A 22,065-nucleotide genomic window follows, 5' to 3' on the forward strand; every position below is an offset into this window, starting at 1 on the left:
AGAAAGATGCTGGTCCCGTTAAACAAACTAAGGGACAGTTGCGCAGATGCATCACCTGGAAAATCCCGAGTAAGGTTTTATTACCACTCCTTGCTCACAAGTGTACACAGCTGGAGTACAAAGAATCCCAAAGAAAGGAAATGAAAGCATGACCCCTTTCTGTGGTTAATCTATTCATATAAAGCCACAACCAATGAGATGCCTGGAAAGGCAGCTACAGAAAGAAGAATCTGTTCACCAAAGAGACCAAAACTGCATCTTTTTTATCAGGAATGTCCATGTCATTGAGAGGCTCCACACACAATATGTACCAGACAGAAGTGAGCGTCCTAAGTAGCAAAATGTTAAAATAAAAATTGCATCACTCAAGAAAGAGAACATAAAATCATATAACTGGCGTATTTGTAGAGCCACAATCTTTATGAGTTGCATCTTATAGTGGATAAATATTTTTAATTGACTCATCTGTACTTATTTTATTAGCCTAAGAAGGGTAAAATGCTGATTGGAGGCGCTGGGTTTAGAATCTCTAACTCTATGTGGTTGCATTAGTGCTCTGATCCACCAGCACCTCTTATCTTAACAAAGCAGCCTTCTAGGGAGAGGGGAGCTCAGAATGTTCTAAACGTTCCAGTTAGATTAGTAAAATAAGTGATGATGTTATCTATACGTTTGGTAAACCACTTTGTGAAGCCCTTCGGTTGCTCCTGAGTACTGATGAAAGTACTGATGAAACATGCAGGAAACAAGGAGGGCACATTAGAGACCCATTTTCTTACCAATGTTCTTCAATTGCAACTTGATCTTTTGAAAGCAGGTCTAAACATTTTTTTCAAAGGTTCTTGTGATTTGGTGCTGATCTCATAAATCTTGAGAGTGTTCCAACTTCTAGGTTGTACAATTCTGAGGCATCATCTACCAGGTTTCCCCTCTTTAAAGGATAATTGGTTCTTCAGATGGGTAAATGTTTAGTGGAGGTTCCAGGGTTTGTATATATATTCGGCTACAACCCCACAACGTGATGTGGATGCTGCAGATTACCTTGAATTTGATCCTGTAGCAAAACAGAAGTCTACCGCCATGTAAACACTGGCAGAGATGGGACTCGTAATCCCCAGGGCAGCGCTGCCCTGGTGGATCAGCACAGCCAACACCTCCCTTAGAGGAGAAGTGGCGATGCTGGTGATCTGACCATGGCGCAACCGCCATGGTCGTAATTGTGGATATCAGACTGCCACCACCCAGGGGCATAATCTGTATTTATACTTTAAATGATTCCAATGGGCTTTAGAATCAGTTGTACAGCCTACATTATTGAGGTGAATTTTCTTATCAGTGGTTTCCACACTATAGGACTGAACTGTTTGTTTTAACTTTTACTTGAGAGACTGTTTATGAGAAATTACTTTTTCACACAGGTCTAACTCTTGAAAAGAAGTTCTTTCTAGATTCATCACTTGAGCTGCCTGGATGCATATTTTGTGGATGCATAAAACTGGTAATGTACACATTGTACATAATTACCCCCATTTTTTTAATTTTACATTTCTATGTTTAAGTAAACCTCCCCTTTACAATGCCAGTGTAATACAAAAAAAAACACTGTCATTTTAGATCTCTTCCAGCTTAAGCAAACAGGTTAATACAAGAACTCGAGTTGACACTAATAAGGGCAGTCATTACAGGAAGTCTGTGAATTCCAATGAGCCTGGTAATGTGGGTATTGGACCCATCGCAAGTTACATGTTTTTGTTTTTCTCCTGGAGACTTTGCATATTGAAATCAGCCTCCATCTCCATCTGAAGATCAAAAGAAAACGTGAGAGCCGTGCACCATCACAGATTCCTGCATCTTTTTCATCAAAATCTCGTGGTTCTCATTATTTCCCCAGCCTCTGGATTTTATGGGATGCCCGGTAAAGGTAATTCTGGTGCAGAAAAGAAACAGGGATAATTAGATGGCACGTGTAATGAAGTCTGTAACCATTGACTTTGCTACTATTGGCAAACTATCGTTTCGGTGAATAGAGCAAATTCTGAATTATGTGTTTGCTGTGAGGCTTCCAATAAATGAGCTGATGAGCTGGTTAACTTTTTGGGTGAATGCGCCTGAATTAAACTTCCAGATTAGGGTGACTAAGAATGAGTTTAATGAACTGACAACTACACAGTTCTGTTATCATGTAAAACATGTGATAAACGTAGTAACAAATATATATATGCTGAACATTCAGGACTACTGCCAAAAGAGTGGTTTATGGCTTTCCACTTAGTGGCCGTGGCTTGCAGCATAGCGCAATGAGTAATGTGGATTGTCAACATGACCTCCGGGAGTAGCAAGACAGATCAATTTTTAACAATTTAAGATACATAATATTGAAGAAAGAGAAGCAAATGGCAAGGGAGAAAAGTGATGACCCCCAAAAATAATAAGAAATCTCTACAACAGGACATAGGAAACAGAACGTGAGTACAAGCAGCAAACATCCCTACTCTAAAAGCCATATATATGATTTTAGAGACTAGAATTCACCAAAGCATTGCAAATCATCTATAGCTAAAGTCTCAGGAAGATGACTGTTTGTTTTCTCTTGTAGTTCATCACAGCATGATCTACAGTACTTAATTCTGATATGATTGAAAGCCTGCATCCCCAGTCTTCGTTCTAGTTAGTGTTCCAAAACTGAAAAGGCAAATCACTGAAGTTGAAGAAACATTAAAGAATACAGTGACACACTAGTTTTGTTCAGACTTTCGATGCACTTGTATAATAAACTTAGGGCCTTATTTAGAGTTTGGCTGATGGGTCACTCCATCATATGCACTTGCAATAAGGCAAACAGGATATCTGTCACTTTTACGAGACAGAAACACGTTCACCAAGCTCTAAATAAGGGCTATAAGATATAACCTGGGCAGGACAAATTCTGAAGCTTTCTAGAAGGAAACGTAACTATGTAATAAAAGGTGTGGGGTCTGATTCACAAAGGTAAACTTACACTTTAGTATAAGTTTACATTTTTTTGTTATCCACAAAATAATTTTACTAGTAGTATCTTTATAACTGTGGAGTCTTTGCACTCATGACAGACTCCATATAAAAATATAGGCCTGCTCTATCTTTTATGTGCAGTCACCACCAGGAGTGCAGAGACTCCGCAGTATCAAAGATGCTACTAGTCATTTTTTTCCAATAATAAAGAAAAATCGAAACTTAGAGCAAAGTGTAAGTTTACCTTTGTGAATCAATCCCACGGTATGGCTAAAAGGATAGTCAGTGTAGTGTGGTAATAGTCATGGCATACAGATCAATGCCTCCTAATGTCATATAATATTTCAGTGAAAACAAGTCGATGTTTACACCACAGTTTAATCTGACAAGCAATAGAGCTAGTTTTGCCAACCTGAACGTCCCTCAAATCTGAGATGTATTTCAACAGGTAAAAACAAATTATCATCAGTATACCTGCACTTGAATCCCCCATATCCATACAGGATGAGATATGTAGAAAGGAGGAAATAGCTCAGTCACCACACATTATTGAGAATACTTGCTCTGGGGGTGGTATTGCCCAGGTTGATGTCTTTCCTGTTCTGTGTATTGTATCATATTTTAAACACCTCTTTAAATGAACATTTTGACAATAGGAAAATTGTAAATCTGGAAAATCTAATTTGTTTATCCTGAACAGATTATAAGAGAGGATATGAAGGTTTCAGATAAACCTAAATCTGGAATGTATGGGTCTCAAATTTGTAACTCAACAGAGATTCCTTACCAAAGAGTTGGTAGTTCATTTAATAAGGTGTCACCAATCGTTCCCATATGACGTAATTGCCATAGCAAAAGCTCTCTTTCAAGTACTTGGCTCTCATATACCATTCTTTAGGCTAAACCAAGATCAACCAGAGAATTTGTGATATAATGATCCTCAGGTCTCCTTACCCATTTTTCTTACCACAAGCCCTATTGGGTAAAAACTGAAACGAAACAGAAGTTGCTAATGATAATCATTTGAAATATTACAGGATTGCCAATGGACTGGGTTTCTAACTGGCAAGGTTTCAGAATATTTGCTTTCAGAAAGCATGATTTGTTAATCCAATTAGCAGGCATGGTTATATCACTCAATATATGAGCTGGTGACTGTGCCAAACAATGCTGTTCAGCTGGTGGCCCTGGATGTTGAACCCCCTACATCCTAGTTTTTGTGCTTATTTTATTAATCAAGTATTTTAAATAGGGTTGTTGCACATATTTAGTATATTTAAAAGAGGTTTAGAACAGGTGACAAACTATGAACCAACTTAGCAATTGTCTCTTGTGACTCAACATATTCAGGGTACTACGATATTTATTGAGAACCTGGAACGTGCTAGAATCTTTAATGTTAGTGATTGTATTTACATTGACAAGGACCCTGCACAGTGAGATAGTACTGAGGATATCAGAAGTGAAGTACTTGTAGTATTAAGAACGGTTTTGACAGCTCACTCTAGGATGGCAGAGGACATCTGTTAATTCTTACCCTAGAAACTGATCTTTACAAAGCAAATTGTTGATTACCCTCACATATACAAGCAGGTCCTACAGGTTGTACTCTGACCCATTCAATACACATTTGTAATACATATGTTAGTTATACCATAGACCCTTAAGATATCATTTAGAAGAGCTGAGTTATGAAGAGAGTGACCCTGATCCCATAGTATTATGGTTATATAATCAATCATTCAGCAGGTGCGGATTCGATTTACGCTGGGGCAAACAGAATAAACCCAGAATCATGGAATTATAAAGGGGGACACATTGAATTATGAAGAATTTCTTCAAAGTTCTTTTTTCAAACAATCCTGATGAGCTTGTAAACTGTTTTGAAAGCAGGTCCATCTGATTCTGTGAAGCTTATTGATCTACATTTGAGAAGGAGTAGCGTTGCCTCTTGAGATCAATATGGGCAACTAGACACAAGAATTGTAACTGGCCTGACAAAGAATGCAGTACTGGCAAAATGTGACTGAGTTTTCATTGAAAAGAGAGATTCACTCCAATATTGTTTACCTTTTTATGAAATTCAAAAAAGTCATTCAAAATAAGAAGAAACCTTTAAAAGAGAGAATTGGGGACATGTGTATGTGTCACATAAGGTAAAAGATACAAGCAGCTTCTTCGGGAAGATAGTGACTTGGAGTAAAAGTGGAAATGCTTCTCCTCTTTTGGATGGGATTGAACAAATTACTATATACCCTTTATTCGCTAAAAGATAATATACGTCATTGTGCACTTCATCGAAGGTGTGTAAAATGTAAAGGCTGTATTTCAAATATGAGTAAGAAAAGGGATGTGTTAGAATGCTTGAATGAATGTTTGTCATTTGTAATCACTTTGTTCCTTATACAAGTCCATCATTTTTAGCTGCTTCTACCACTTTACTAACCTTAAGATGAAAAGCATTGGTCTTGCTCAAGAAGAACAGTCCAACCCAAACTGCAAGGCCACAGTCCCTTTGCACAGGAACAAATGGATCTCCAGACCTTTAAGTTGAAAGTGGAAAGTGACAGTTAGGATTTTCCTTTTTTGGGGACACTTATGTGGACTGGACCACCCACTAGGTCCTGAGATGGAACCGAATAAATTGATCTTAGAGTTTCCTTATTACACCATAGCATTAAGAGTTAGGACTTGAGGTACTTACTTTGGGCCCAGAGGCTGATAAGGTGGAGGAACTGTAGAAGGATTGTCAGGAACCCAGACTAGAGGCAGGGAGCCCAGGAGATTTAGAAAGGTCCCAGTATGTGCACTAGAGTGGACCAGGACCTAACTAAAGGGGGTGCCATGATGTCCACTAAAATACAGCACTAAGTAGCAGATTTGCATTTTGTGTAATTGTGTGTAATTGTGTGTATTTTTGCAGAATTGTCACCTAATTACACGAAAGCAAATTACTCTAATCCCCAGGGATTAGAAGGGAAAATTACACTATTTGTCTTTTTAGGCATCTGCAGGATGTAGTGGATGTGGTTGAGTTTTTCCTTTTAGCTTATCATCAGTTTTTGGACATGGGGTGAACAGTCTTGGCTGTTCCACTTTGAGATGGCCCAGGACAAAGGCAATGGTAGAGGGACACAAAAATATGCAGATTGGGGCAGGATCTTTACCTAATTAAAAGCATGGGCACAGACAATAAGGTAGTGAAATATGAACAGTCATCATGGGGCACAGAGATCCAGAAAGCTGTGGAAGATGATACTGCATTCATATAAATAATGGGTTCCTCCTCCGTCATGTTGACGACTTCCAATAATTTCCTGCACCTCCTCATCTTCCCTTCAAAGTTCTCTGGTTCTTCCCAGTGAGGTGCATGATCTTGAAATCCAACCATACATATAAACTGATTCATGTCAAAAACTGAAAACAGGGTTTGTTCTTTTTTTCTCAGGGGGAATCTTTCGGGCTAATCACACAATTAAAAGCTCCAATGTTGTGGATTTTCTAACGTGCTTTCCAAACGTATGGTGTTGTTGATAATCATCCATTTAGGATGCATGCATAAGGATTTAGTGGCACCATCGGAATCTAGGGTGTGATCACACCTTTGATTTTGTGGTGTGGTGTCTTTGACCTCCTTGATACCACCAAATAAGTTGGGGTTTTGCTGCACTTTGCTAACAAAGACAGTGTATGCACCAAGAAGCTATGCAGAGAGCAGGCATCGTGCTAACAGCATAAGATGACATATTCCCTTAGGGAAAACAAGAAGGACCAGACACAGCATGGCTCCCTACAGCAAAGAATATTCCTTATTTTCAGAAATAGAGAATCTGAAAAGCCAAAAACAGTCGTTCTTATCATGTGGTCTGTGGAACCTTGGTGGTCCACAATAACTACTCAAGGAGTCCATGATTGTTTAGAAAATTAAGTAATATTAGTAGATCAATAAATGATATATAAATAAAAAACTGAAATGTAAAATTTAAACTTTTAAAAACGGTCAGTAAATTTGAAGGTATCTGAAACTGCAGGCTAAAAGTTAAGTTTGTGTCGTTACCTTGAGTCATAGGAGCAGTAGTTCAAGAACAGCAAACAGAACCTTGTATAGATGACTGGTGGATCCAATTGAAGCACTGATATGTACTAACAGATGTAGTAAAAAAGATAAAGTAATATGTTAGAGTCTAGCATTTCACTTTATCGTTATAAAAACAATTTTGAAAAGCTCTAATGTTGCCATTAAAATTGACATCTCAATGTATGTGTATTGTTTGCATAGAATATAATTTAGGATTCAAATCGGGGAAATTACTTAGGAGTCCCAGCTTCCAATAGTGATTCAGTTTTTTTTTTTTGGGTGCGGGGTGGGGGTTGTGGAAGTCAAAAAGTTAAGAACGACTGTCCAAGGAGGCCCACTGTTTTTTTTTTTTTGCTTCTTTGTTTAACACATCTTGCTGTTAAGATTTACACAAGTAGCTGCAAAGGCTGGATAACTTCTCATGCTCGTGATGGCAGATACTAATATGGATAAAACGAGAGTAAACTAAAGGGGAACCTAGCCCCTTTGTGCTTGACTTGGGCTGATAAATGACCTCTAGTGAGCGCTTCAAACTGTGGCCTTGATGATAGAGTATACGGACTCCTGATTCCCAGCAGTTGACTAAGGAAAGGTAAAAATGAATTCCACAATCTCCATCTCAAGAAAACGTTAGCATCCAAACTCAGCAAAAATAGGGCCCTAACATTCACAGCACCCTTTCCAGCTCCTTCTTTCCAACTGGAATTGCAGAATCAAGAATGTCCGAAGTTTTTGTGCAGGGTGACTAGACATCCCAGATTTCCCCGGACTGTCCCAGTTTTCTGAGGACTGTCCCGGTGTCCCGGCGCTTTTGTTTATTTTATATAAAAGTCCCAGATTTTGGGGAAAAGGTCAGGTCAACCTGCGAACACTGTTGTTAATTTTACATAAATGTCTGGATTTTTGGGACAAAGGTTAGCAGGTCAAACTCCGCCCACACATACTCTCTCTCTCTCTCGCTCCCTCTCTCTCTCTCTCTTTTTTTTGTACACGACAGGCCAGATATAAAACTGAAACTAAAGGTTTTAGTAGTACTACTTTTATGTCTAACCTGTCCGTTTTTTTCTTTTCAAAATCTGGTCACCCTATCATTGTAGGACCAATGTCAAAAACTATGTGTGGTCCAAATGCTGCTCTTCAAAATGTATTTGTCATAACTCGGTAGATATACAACTTTACAGAGTCGGTTTGCAGGGTGCGGTAGAGGTCTGGCACTTCTTGCAAGAAACGTTTCTAAAAATATTGGGATTTTTCTTTTTTTTTTATATATATATTTGTCATTATGCCGATCTTTTTTTTTGTGTTTTTTTTAGGCAAGGGTCGCTCCCCTGGGGGGGGGATTGTATTTAGTCAATCTGACCCCAAGGGGGCAGAAACTACTAGGCACCGGGGATTTTGCACCAATGTCACGCAAGGGGAGCGACCCCGTAGTCAAGGGTCGCTCCCGGGGGAGGGTTGGGGGGGCAACTTTATTTTAGGCCATTTCTGCCCTCCCTGGGGGCAGATTGGCCGATTTTAGGTCAATCTGCCCCCAAGGGGGCAGAAACCACTAGGCACCGGGAATTTTCTTTTTTGCGCCAATGTCACGCAGGGGGTGCGAACCCGTAGGCAAGGGTCGCTCCCAGGGGGGGTAGGGGGGTGGGGGGGCAAATTTATTTTAGGCCATTTCTGCCCCCCCCCCCTTTTTTTTTTTTTTTTTTTTGTTTTTTTTTAGATGGGGGAGCGACCCATTAGGCAAGGGTCGCTCCCCTGGGGGGCAAATTGTATTTAGACCATTTCTGCCCCCCTTGGGGGCAGATCGGGCAATTTTAGGTCAATCTACCCCCAAGGGGGCAGAAACCACTAGGCACCGGGGATTTTTTTTTTGCGCCAATGTCACGCAAGGGGAGCGACCCCGTAGGCAAGGGTCGCTCCCGGGGCCAGGGTTGGAGGGGTGTTGGGGAAAATTAATTTTGGGTCCTTTCTGCCCCCCTGGGGGCAGATCGGCCTATTGTTATTAGGCCAATCTGCCCCCAGGGGGGGCAGAAATCTCTAGGCGCAAGGGCAAATTTTTTTTTTGTGTTTTTTTTTGTTTGTTTGTTTTTTGGAGATGGGGAGTGACCCATTAGGCAAGGGTCGCTCCCCTGGGGGGCAAATTGTATTTAGACCATTTCTGCCCCCCCTGGGGGGCAGATCGGACGAATTTAGGTTAATCTGCCCCCAAGGGGGCAGAAACCACTAGGCACTGGGGATTTGTTTTTTGGCGCCAATGTCACGCAAGGGGAGCGACCCTGTAGGCTAGGGTCGCTCCTGGGAGAGTGGTTGGGGGGGGGGGGTGGGGGGGGCAAATTTATTTTAGGCCATTTCTGCCTCCCCTGGGGTTGGCTGAGCTAGAGGCAAAAATCCACAGGTAGGCACTTTGCAAAAAACACCTCTGTTTTCTGTGAAAAAATTTGATGTGTCCACGTTGTGTTTTGGGCAATTTTCTTTCATGGGCGCTAGGCCTACCCACACAAGTGAGGTACAATTTTTATCGGGAGACTTGGGGGAACACTGGGTGGAAGGAAATTTGTGGCTCCTCTCAGATTCCAGAACTTTCTGTCACCGAAATGAGAGGAAAAAGTGTTTTTTTGGCCAAATTTTGAGATTTGCAAAGGATTCTGGGTAACAGAACCTGGTCAGAGCCCCAAGTCACCCCATCTTGGATTCCCCTAGGTCTCTAGTTTTCAAAAATGCACAGGTTTGGTAGGGTTCCCTAGGTGTTGGCTGAGATAAAGGTCAAAATCTACAGGTAGGCACTTTGCAAAAAACACCTCTGTTTTCTGTCAAAAATTGTGATGTGTCCACGTTGTGTTTTGGGGTATTTCCTGTTGCGGGCGCTAGGCCTACCCACACAAGTGAGGTATCATTTTTATCGGGAGACTTGGGGGAACATAGAATAGCAAAATAAGTGTTATCGCCCCTTGTCTTTCTCTACATTATTTCCTTCCAAATATAAGAGAGTGTGTACAAAAGACATCTATTTAAGAAATGTCCTGTAATTCACATGCTAGTATGGTCACCCCGGAATTCAGAGATGGGCAAATAACCACTGCTCCTCAACACCTTATCTTGTGCCCATTTTGGAAATACAAAGGTTTTCTTGATAGCTATTTTTCACTCTTTATATTTCAGCAAATGAATTGCTGTATACCCGGTATAGAATGAAAACCCACTGCAGGGTGCAGCTCATGTATTGGCTCTGGGTACCTAGGGTTCTTGATGAACCTACAAGCCCTATATATCCCCGCAACCAGAAGAGTCCAGCAGACGTAACGGTATATTGCTATCAAACATCTGACATTGCAGGAAAAAGTTACAGAGTAAAACGTAGAGAAATATTGCTGTTTTTTTCACCTCAATTTCAATATTTTTCTTTTTCAGTTGATATTTTCTGTAGGAAACCCTTGTAGGAGCTACACAAATTACCCCTTGCTGAATTCAGAATTTTGTCTACTTTTCAGAAATGTTTAGGTTACTGGGATCCAGTATTGATTTCACACCCATTTCTGTCACTGACTGGAAGGAGGCTGAGAGCACAAAAAATCGTAAAAATGGGGTATGTCCAAGTAAAATGCCAAAGTTGTGTTGAAAATTTGGGTTTTCTGATTCAAGTCTGACTGTTCCTGAAAGCTGGGAAGCTGGTGATTGTAGCACTGCAAACCCTTTGTTGATGCCATTTTCAGGGGAAAAACCACTAGCCTTCTTCTGCAGCCACTTTTTCCCATTATTTTGAAAAAAAACGAAATTTTCACTGTATTTTGGCTAATTTCTTGGCCTCCTTCAGAGGAACCCACAAAGTCTGGGTACCTCTAGAATCCCTAGGATGTTGGAAAAAAAGGACGCAAATTTGGCTTGGCTAGCTTATGTGGACAAAAAGTTATGAGGGCCTAAGTGCGAACTGCCCCAAATAGCCAAAAAAAGGCCTGGCACAGGAGGGGGAAAAGGCCTGCCAGCGAAGGGGTTAAGAATGGGATAGCTTTCAGAGGCAGTTCTAAAAGAGACTTGCGAGTCAAGATACTGTTTGTAATTGGCACATATTACGTCATAATCGCCAGTACTTAATCAGAATCCCAAACAGAATAATCATTTCCAGTCTGTGAGTGAGGATTTAGGATGCCTGATAAGCAAGGCTGGTTGAAATTAAGTTCTTGATACAAGGGATGTGGAATAAGAGGGATACTGGCCCATGCTCAAGATAGGAGAGCAACAGGGCGTCAACTGATGACGCGATCAAATTCCAAACAATACTTTCACAGAATATTAACTATGGCCAGCGAGGTTATCAAACTTTCAAAAAATTATCCCAGTTTTAACCAAATGAGATAGCAAAATCAAATGACACAAAGCTCAACACAGAATTTACCAATAATTAAGTACTAATCCCCAGTCCTTTAAATGGGACGGTACTGTCCGGTACTGAGACCCGGCACTTTTGTGTTTTGAGAGGGAGAGTACCTGCACCTCTCAGGAAAAACGTAATACTTTTAATTGGAGAGTACCGTCACTTCTCAGAAACAAGCAGGGACTCTGGTACAGAGTGCTTGCACTTCCAGTTTTCCATGTCAAGCACTGCTAATCCCACAATTGTAGAGGCGCAAAGTAAACAAGTACTGCACATTGACATTGAGAATCCAAGATGTTTTTCCTCTCTCCCTTTAGCGTTTGACCCGCAAACAGTGCTTAATTTGTGGAAGAAAGACTGCTGGGGCCCATACTTTTTCTTAGGAGACCACTTCTTGTGCTGTGGATGTGGAGGTTGCCAAATACAGGGGCTGCTTTGTCTTAATTTCACCTCACACCTCTTCCTTCCACACCCTACACTTCCTCTCTCAAACTTGACGATTCTTTTTCACGCAGGCTCTTTGCCCTTTGTCACTCATGTCCTACCTTTTCCTAATTCACTCTTTCTCCCTTTTCTGCATTCCCCTCTCTCCTGCTGTCGGTCAAATTCAAATGAAGAAAATGTCCTGATTCCTAACGTGTGGCGGCGCTCACCACCGGCACAAATCAAGTACGGTGGGTTACTCTTTGTACATCAATATGAAGCCAACACTCGTGGGTGGAGAAACGGAAGAGACCACGAGCCCCTCGCGATATTATCCTTTCTGCTGTGCTGCACGAGCTCCCAGAGGCTGGCGGGCTAGCGCGTCTCTGGATTCCCGACGTGACCGCCACCACACACAGGCGTTCGCTAATGATACATAATGTGCTCGCTGCAGATATGCAATTTATCTTCATCACTTATTAATGACCTGTTACCGAACGACTTGTGAAGCAAAGAAAGGCAGAAGTGAATTAGAAGGCGCGTGCAACTGAGCCGGAGGCGAGCAGAACACGTATTACAACGAGTCGGCAGTTTTGGCAAATATTACTTTTTGGCACTCTCGTTTTTGCTATGTTAAATTATTTATATTTTGCAAACACATTTTTTATTATTTTTTTTAGCAAAGAAATGAAAAGACAGGACGCGTGATAGCACCGTGGACCAAAACATTGGTGCCATCATAGTAGGATGAAAAAAAGGAAGTTTATACGCAGATGAGGTATGGTCGGAGAGCAGAGCGAAATGGAAAAAAGCATTTGCAATACAATCGGTCTCGCCTTTGTGAAAATTAGAGCTCTTGGCGTTACAAATTGATTTTTTTATTACTTTTGTTTTTGTGTTTACAATGGAGTGAGGATATTTGCATAGCGCTATTGCCTTGGACGGTCTGTACATTCTGCATGACATTCAGTGCCTCGTCAGGGGTAGTAGTAAGAGCTATCTAAATTAAATTTAGCCTTAACAGTGTGGTTGCTATCGTATGAAGCAGCGTGCTCCCCTTTCAAGGCAGGCGCTCTAACGCCCTGTCTGCGGGTACGAAGCGCTACATAAATGCATCTTAAATACAATGCAATTTCGCCTATTATGCTCATCCTGTTTTACATCTCAGAAAAAACAGCTCGATTTGACTAAAAACTCGTGAATAAAATTACCACATTTGCTACGGAATGCTTTTGATAGCTTAGTCTAGAGATGTGGAAGTAGGGTGACCACCTGGGATTGAGGCAAATTCTGAACAGGACTGTAAAAAATTCAGGACAAAGGGTAAAAATTCAGGACAAAAATTAAGGACAAAGGGTCAAAATTCAGGACAAAAATTCAAGAACAAACTTCAGTTTTACAGACACACGCAAGAGAGGCCATGCCTCATTATGTTGTCAGTGCATTTATTACTCTTTTTTAACATAGCACTATTTATTCACTGTGGTCTTTTTGTGATTGCCTTCTGGTATGCTACATTCTAGTGTCACATTACGTCCTTGTTCAGTAGTAAATTAATGCCCTTTCAGTACTGTGGAAAGCCCATCCCCCCTACCCAAATCTACCCGATCTTTCTTGAAGAGAAAGTAACAGCAACATTTTTATTATGTTTCTGAACATTTTAAAACCCCTGGCAAACAGTATGGGAAACATTAAGGTAATTAACCTTATGCTAAATTAAACAAATTGAACAAAAACACCTGGCTTACCCCAACCGCCCATGGACTTTCAACCTAATTTTTTTTTAAAGAGGCTGGGCAGATGGTGTGGGCGACAGTCTCACACCTAATGTTAGGATGAGAGGCACCCATAACTTGTCTGTAGTCTCACTGCACTAGAGTAAATGTCTGGGACTCTACATTTATCTCAGAAATGGGAGCCTGGACTGCAAATCAAAGATAATAAAAGAGGAGGATGAAATTGAGATCAAATGGGATTTCCTCAGCAAGTAATTCAAAGCGTTGTTGCTAATAACTGGATAAATAAAGAAGAGAAGAACAAGGTGGGACAATTCCTAAAATCAGACAAGATGGGTCCACCAAGACTATTCGAAGGTACTGGGGAAATGTCTCTGCACACAGGAGCGAAACAGAAGAGGCACTATCAAGTGGTCGAACAAGCAACACCCATCCACCTTGGCAAACTCTTCTGGTGCAATGGTTCGCTGTTAGTGCTTGTGAAGGGTGAGCAGGGGGCAGACCCCTTGCAAGGTTGTGCAAGGCAATTGCCTGCTTTGTCCATGTCTTTAAACGGTTTTGAAATTGAGCAAAAGCCAAACTAGAGATCCGGGTTATCCTTAATTGTCAAGTACACATAGAATCTTCAAAATATTTGGGATGTAAATTTTACAAACAAAATGTACAAATTTTAAAATGTAATTAGTGTTTCTTAAACATATGTCACTGTTTTCCCCTTTATATACAATTAGATCTCAGATTGAACTAGGAACCAGTTACCTTTTGATATCTAGTGATTAAGATCTACCATTCTTACACTGATTTCCAGGATGAAAATCCCGGCAGAGCGAATGGTCCCTCCAAGCCCAGTTTGCTTTTTGGTCTTCTCTTCTGCTTTCTTTAGTGGGTCATGTGGCACTAGTGAAGATGGTGTGCTACCCCAATGATAGTATTATTTTGCAAACCTTCCCCTGCTCGTCCTTCATTCCTTCTTCAGACAGGCCACACATCTGATTTGGTTGCTGCGTTGCCATCGGGTAGCTCTTTCCACTCTAAAGTCACCTGTGACTGTGGGTGGATTAGGTCTTCTGGATTTAGAATGCTATTATTCAGCTGCACAGGTCCAATGGGTGGCACGCTGGCTTTCTGCCCACCTCCCTGCATTAGATGGGGTTTACCCAGTAAATACTTTTAAGGAAGGCTTAATACACTGCTCATTGTTTCCTACTGATCATTCCATGAATCACCATCTGGGGTTATCATGCACAGCTTTCTCTTGCCCTGCCAGAACCTGTAAACTCACTGACCTGAAGAAACCCTATGCTCCTGCACTACCTTTGCTAAGCCTTCCCACCTGCACACTGCACTGGTCGCCACTGTACTCTACACCACTCTGCTCTGTACTAGAGCATTTTGCACCAATACACTCTATTCTACTGCACTCTATGCCACTCTACTCTGCCCAATGCCACTCTATGCAACTGCACTCTACACCAGTGCACTCTAAACAACTGCACTGTGTGCCACTGCCCTTTACTCTGAACCACTGTACTCTATGCCACTGTTCTCTGTACCACTCTACACCACTGCACTGACACTCTACTCTACAACTCTGCACTCTACACCACTCTACTCTATGCCACTGAACGCTAGGCACTATACTCTACTCTACACCATTCTACAATAATCCTCTCTGTACCACTCTACACCACTGCACTCTATGCCACATGAGTCTACTCTGCACTCTGACACTGCATCACTCTGCATTACTTAAGTCTCTGCTACTCTACTGCACTCTATGTAACTCTACCCCATGCCACTCTATGCCACTGCACTCTGCGCCAATGTACTCTAAACAACTGCACTGTACTCCACTGCCCTCTATTCTGTACCACTGTACTCTACACCACTCTGTGCCACTCTACATCACTGCACTGACACTCTACTCTACAGCGTTGCACTCTCCACCACTGTACTATACACCAATCTACTATGTACTACTGCATTCTATGCCAATGCACTCTATGCCACTGCACTCTATTCCACTCTACTCTGCATCACTCCACTCTACAGCACTATACTCTACTCTGCACCACTCTACACTACGCCACTGCACTCCCTGCAACACAAGTCTACTCTGCAATCTATGCCACTGTACCACTCTACACTACTGCTCTCTCTGCCACTCTATTGTATGCCACTCTACTCCACTGCACTCTACTCTGTCCCACGCCACTCCATGCCACTGCACTCTAAACCACTGCACTCTACGCTAACGCACTGTATACAACTGCACTGTACCCCACTGCACTGTGCTTTACACCACTGTGCTCTACGCCACTGCTCCTATGCCACTCTACTCCACTCCACACAACTACGCCACTAACCTTAAGCCATGCTTAACAGCAGCTACTCTGGTGTATAACATGGCTAATGGCTAAAACACATTAGCAAAGACAATAACTCTTTCGTAGACAAGACCTGTTGGCTTTGCCAATGTTTGTTAGTACTATACGGTACAGAGGTCGCTGAAAGAACTGTGAAAAATACAATTACATCATAATAAAAGCTGCTACAAAATGCGCAAATGCATTTCGGTTAAATAAAAAAAAGCGCTTCTCAAATACAGATTTGAATAATATACAGTTTATACCTAGTACTAAAACATGTTATAACACTCCATTAAAACCACACACTCCACAGCTGACCTTGGAACACCATTACAATCCCTCTCTAAAAGAAATATCTTTGCCACCAGAAAACATCCAGTCACTCCTTTTAGCAAAGCCAATGCAGGTTTTCAAGCCCCTTTGTATTTGCAGATTTAGCAGTTGCGCACATTTGCATGTCTTTAGGGAAGGTGACACCCTAGCAAGAGGGTCTGATTTTTATCCCTCTGCCCCTCCCTCAGAGCACACGAGACTCCCAGCCTTTGAAACCTGCTGGGGAAACTAATCGGCCCGTAATTTCGCTCTACCTTCTCTTGTCCATTTGGTGAAAGGCTAAAATTACGGACAAATGCTGTCCGTTAAGCCTTTCATCACGGACAACGGACAGCAGGGCGAAATTACGGACAGTCCGTGAAATTTACGGACGGGTGGTCACCCTAATTTAGGGAATTATCCTTGTCTTAAAAGTAATTACACTTGAGGGGGAGAGGCTTGCAGAGAAGTAACACACCTCCTTATACCATAAAACATGCACAGAAGGCTGATGCCCAACTGTCCACGGAAACGCATGACAGTGGGGGCAGTCATGGAAAAGAGTTGACTTTGTATAGCATTTACTACACCTGAAGAGGAGTTATGCAGAAAACGTGTATATTTTCCCTTCGACCTGCACTGAATTGCGGAGTATTATACAAAGGAGAAATGCAGAGACTAACCCTGCCGCCACACTTGCATGAGTGATTAGAGCTGGTCCCGGCACATGTCCTTCCTTCGTGTAGCACCCAGAATCCACACCAGCTATGAGGCAGCGTTACGCGTAAATTCAAGGCGCTGCATGTATAAGGAGTCTGAAGAGAGGTGGTAGGGGAGCCAAAGCCAGCATGAGGATAAAATGGAGGCCTTTTACGAGGAGAAGCAGACACCATCTCTTAAATAAACAGCACGATACCAAACAGCTGGAATCGATCAACTCTAAAAAAAATAATTTGTAAAATGTAGATTAGACAGTAATCTATAACTTGCACAATTGCCAAGAAACCCATATATAATTCACCACCTGCAATTCTCACGGAATTAATCTTCATGTGACAAATACAACTACAAATGTAAATAATATTGCATATGAGATTACATATCATATTACCCATGCCACTTTAAAAGAGGCAATCTGAAATTCAGGTGCTGTTATTTATTGATATAATTATTTGTGAGGTCATACGCATTGCATTTGGTATGTGTTATGGTTTGCATGGCTGTTGTGCTAGTTACAAATTGTGGTCCTAACTTTTAAATGCAAATATATATGTATATGTATATGTATGTATGTATGTATGTATGTATATATATATATATATATATATATATATACACACACACACATATATATATATATATATATATATATATATATATATATACATATATATATATATATATATATATATGTATATATATATATATATACACATACACTTAAAAAAAACAAAGGTTACAGGGGCGCTATAGTTATGTTCTGAATTTACTAGCACAAAACCATAGAAATTCAGCAGTTATAGTTAGAATTATTTCAAGTAACTATAGCTCGCGGCATAAGGTAACTATAACTCATTTTTCTCAGATAAACTGACTGCTGTATCATTTATATTTTTAATGACATCTTAAAAGTTGTCATGAGTAAAGGGGTAATTAGCAGTGCATGGCGAGGGCACAAGCTATGGTTACCTTAGGCCGTGAGTTATAGTTACTTGAACTAACTAACTATAACTGTTGAATTTCAATGGTGTTGTGCAAGTAAATTGAGAACCTAACTATAACACCCCTATAATTTTGTTTTTTTAAGTGAATTTCGATGGTTATTTTAATTCTATTTTCTAACTATAATGTCCCTGTAACCTTAGTTTTTTCCAGTGAATTTCTACTTTTTCTAAAGTAAAGTAATTTTAATTACTATACGTTAATCCAACCACCACCATGCACAGCAGGGGTTGGCCGCAGGGCCTGGTCTGTGGTCATCGGACGTGTGCGGCAGGGGTTGGCTGAGTCAACCCCCTACAACCACCCAACCCCGTACCACTCACGGCCTTTAGCGGTGCACAGTGGGGGTTGACAAAAGCGCCTGGCCTGCAGCCTGGCACTACACCCAACCTCCTAAAACCACCCATTATGGGATGGAAGAGGAGAGAGTGAGAGAAAATTAGAAATTGAGAGAAAGAGAGACAATTAGAGAAAGAGACTGAGAGAAAAAGAGAGAGAGCGATCAAGGGAGAGAGACAGGGTTTTTAGGCTTTGATGAATGATATACTTAGAATGAGATATTTATGGACAAATTGAAAAATAAAATGCATGTCAAGTAAAAAAGAGTGAGATCACATTTCGGTATCTATCTTAAATATTTGAAGTTGAAAAGAAATTAAAGGAGTAACATGACCACTGACACACTTAGACCGGAACCCTTGGTGTAGGGATCTGTGACCTTAACTACTCAACCACAGGTGACTCTTTGACATGTAGTGTCAAGACATACTTAAGACATTCAACTCACTTTCTCTCTCTCTCTCTCTCTTCCATCCCGTAACGAGATGGAAGAGAGAGTGAGAGAGAAAATGACAGGACCACGGGGAGGGGGCCTCAAGTCTCCCTTGGTCCTAGCCAGCTCCTAGCATTCAGCGAGGGACCGGCATTACTTCAGCAAGCAGGAAGCTGTTTTAAATAAGAGCTCCCTTCTTGCGGAAGCAATGTTTTCATCTGTTTCAGTGCAAACAGATGAAAACTCCATCTTCTGCAATCAGGAGCTGTCTAGCTCCCGCTTGCTGAAGGCGGTGTTATGTTTGATTTTGTTTAGTGGGAGCTGTCAGCTCTGACTAAGCAAAAGCAAACTACAACCTCTCGAGGGTGGACACCTCAGGAGGTAGCAGGAGGGAATCCTGCGGGGGTGTTGGGCCCCAGGGCCATCTATGGCTTCACTAGGAGACTGCGTGGCCCCACTCCATCCTCTAATTTAGCCACGGGAAAGTGGTGGTCCATGTGGCCAGGGGTCTGCGACAGACCCCATTCATTAATTTATTTCCGCCCCTAGGAGGTGTAATCCCAGAGGCTGCGGGAGCCATGCACCCCCCAATGTTAAAACATTTGTTGCCCTGGGGAGGTGGTGGTCCCTGGGGCATGGGGGTCCTCTGGGCCCCCCATTAATTAACTATTCCTCACCACGTTGAGGTGGTGGTCCCCAGGCTTGCGTGGACCGCGCTGCCCCCACACACTTTATGTTTATAGCCCTGGGGGATCCATAGGACCTCTCCTTATTTTTGTTTAATGCTTTGCCCCTGGGAGGTGGTGGTCCCAAAGCTCACCAAGGCCAGGGGCCAAAGGTATCCCTACCCTGGTCCCTTTTCTTTTTAATGTTATTTTTATGTCCTTTATGTTCTTTTGTGGGACTCGGCTGAAACTGAGTCCTAAAATGTCTGCCAACACTTCCATGTTGAAGGTGTAATTTCGTCCAGTGGTTCTGGTAGTAGAGGTGTTCAAAATCCCTATGGGTAACTTGCATGGGAAAAACATGTTTTGGGACTCCCATTTTTCTCAGCCTCCACTTGATGGATCACCCTGAAACTTTCAAGACAGCAGCTGAACCAACTCTTGTATTTAGAAAATTTCGTGAAAATTCGTCAAGCGGCACCAAAGTTATTGGCAAAACAAAAAATGCTCTTCCTATGAAAACTACGTCCTAATTATATGAGAAATGCAAAGCTTGAAAGCATGGTGTCACATTAAAAGAATATGTGATCAATAAAAAGACATATAAAATAAGGAAAAGAATCACATGTAATAGTACTTTTGCAATGTACATCCTAAAATGTCTGTGTGAAAAGTTGCATATTGGGAGTACCACATGTCTATTGCAAAAAAGTAAGTATTCTGGAACACTTAAGGGAGATCAAGAATAATTATATCAATTACACCATGGCAAGACACTACAAAACTATACACAATGGTGATGAGATATCTTTAAAATACTAGGCAACCAGTGTTGGAGAAAAGGGTTGGCTCTGAAAAGAGCCTTTGTGATTATGACGTGTACATGATAACTACACATAGAACAGGATGCAGTCTTTTAAGTTGTTGAGGAACAACCTTGTAGGAAAATGCCACTGTTGGCATGGTTACCCCTCCTCCCCACTTTTTGCCTAGTGTTGATGCCAACTTTGATTGAAAGTGTGCTGGGACCCTGCTAACCAGGCCCCAGCACCAGTGTTCTTTCCCAAAAACTGTACCTTTGTTTACCCAATTGGCAGAGCCCTGGCACACAGTTAAGTCCCTTGTAAAAGGTACCCCTGGTATCAAGGGCCCTGTGGCCAGAGAAGGTCCCTAAGGGCTGCAGCACACATTATGCCACCCTAAGGGACCCCTCACTCAGTACATGCATACTGCTTTGCAGCTTGTGTGTGCTGGTGGGGAGAAAAGACAAAGTCAACATGGCACTCCCCTCAGAATGCCATGACCACAGATCACTGCCTGTGGCATTGGTAAGTCACCCCTCTAGCAGGCCTTACAGCCATAAGGCAGGGTGCACTATACCACAGGTGAGGGCATAACTGCATGAGCAATATGCCGCTACAGTGTCTAAGTCATTTCTTAGACATTGTAAGTGCAGGGTAGCCATACTAAGTATATGGTCTGGTGGCTCGTCATTACGAACTCCACAGCACCATAAGGGCTACCCTGAATACTGGGAAGTTTGGTATCAAACTTCTTCGCACAATAAACCCACACTGATGCCAGTGTGGGATTTATTGAAAAATGCACACAGAGGGCATCTTAGAGATGCCCCTGTATGTCAGCCATCCTGGTAGTGTACGACTGACAGGTCTGTGTCAGCCAGCCACTTCCAGATGAGTTTCTGATCACATGGGGTAAGTGCCTTTGTGCACTCTGTGGCCAGAAACAAAGCCTGTCCTGGGTGGAGGTGTGACTGTAGGAACTGTAACACCTGGCGGTGAGCCTCAAAGGCTTAGGCCTTGTGTTATAGTGCCCCAGGGCACTCCAGCCAGTGGAGATGCCCGTGCCCCGGACAGGCCCCCACATTTGGTGGCAAGTCCAGTGGGATAATTAGGAAAAACAAGGAAGAGTCACCCACTTAGCCAGGACAATCCTTAAGGTGTCCAGAGCTGAGGTGACCCCCTCTTTGAGAAATCCTCCAAATTGCTTTGGAGGATTAGGATCAATAGGGAGAGGAATGTGCCCGCCTCCCCAAAGGGATTGGGCACAAAAAGGGTGTAGCCCTAAAAATGCCCCTAAATCTTGTATTCAAGGGCTCACTGAACCAAGAGATTTAGATTCCTGATGACCTCAAGAAAAGAAGAAGGACTGCTGAGCTGAAAACCCTGTAGAGAAGAGAAGGAGACAACAATTGACTCGGCCCCAGGCCTACCAGCCCGTCTCCTGAAAAGCCTCCTGGGGACTGCCTGCATCACCGAGGACCAAGAAAATCCTGTGGACAGCGGACCTGTCCAACAAGAAGAAAAGGAAACTCCTTCCAAGGAACTCCCACCTCACTCCAGAAGCTTGAGTCCAAAACCACTCTGCACCCGACGCCACAGCCCCTGTCTAGGTGGCCCAACTATCCAGAGAGGACCCCCAGGCGATTCCGACCAAGTATTCACCCTGAGCTGACCTCTCCACCCCTCCAAAATGACGCCTGCAGAGGGAATTCTGAGGACACCCTGACCGCAACTGCCCGGGATGAAGATTTCCGACTCCTGGAGAAGCACTGCACCCGCAGCCCCCAGCCTAGAGAGAATCTGACCGCCGGTGCAGCAGTGACCAGCAGAC

The sequence above is a fragment of the Pleurodeles waltl genome, chromosome 8 (assembly GCF_031143425.1).
Source record: "Pleurodeles waltl isolate 20211129_DDA chromosome 8, aPleWal1.hap1.20221129, whole genome shotgun sequence".
Taxonomy (NCBI): domain Eukaryota; kingdom Metazoa; phylum Chordata; class Amphibia; order Caudata; family Salamandridae; genus Pleurodeles; species Pleurodeles waltl.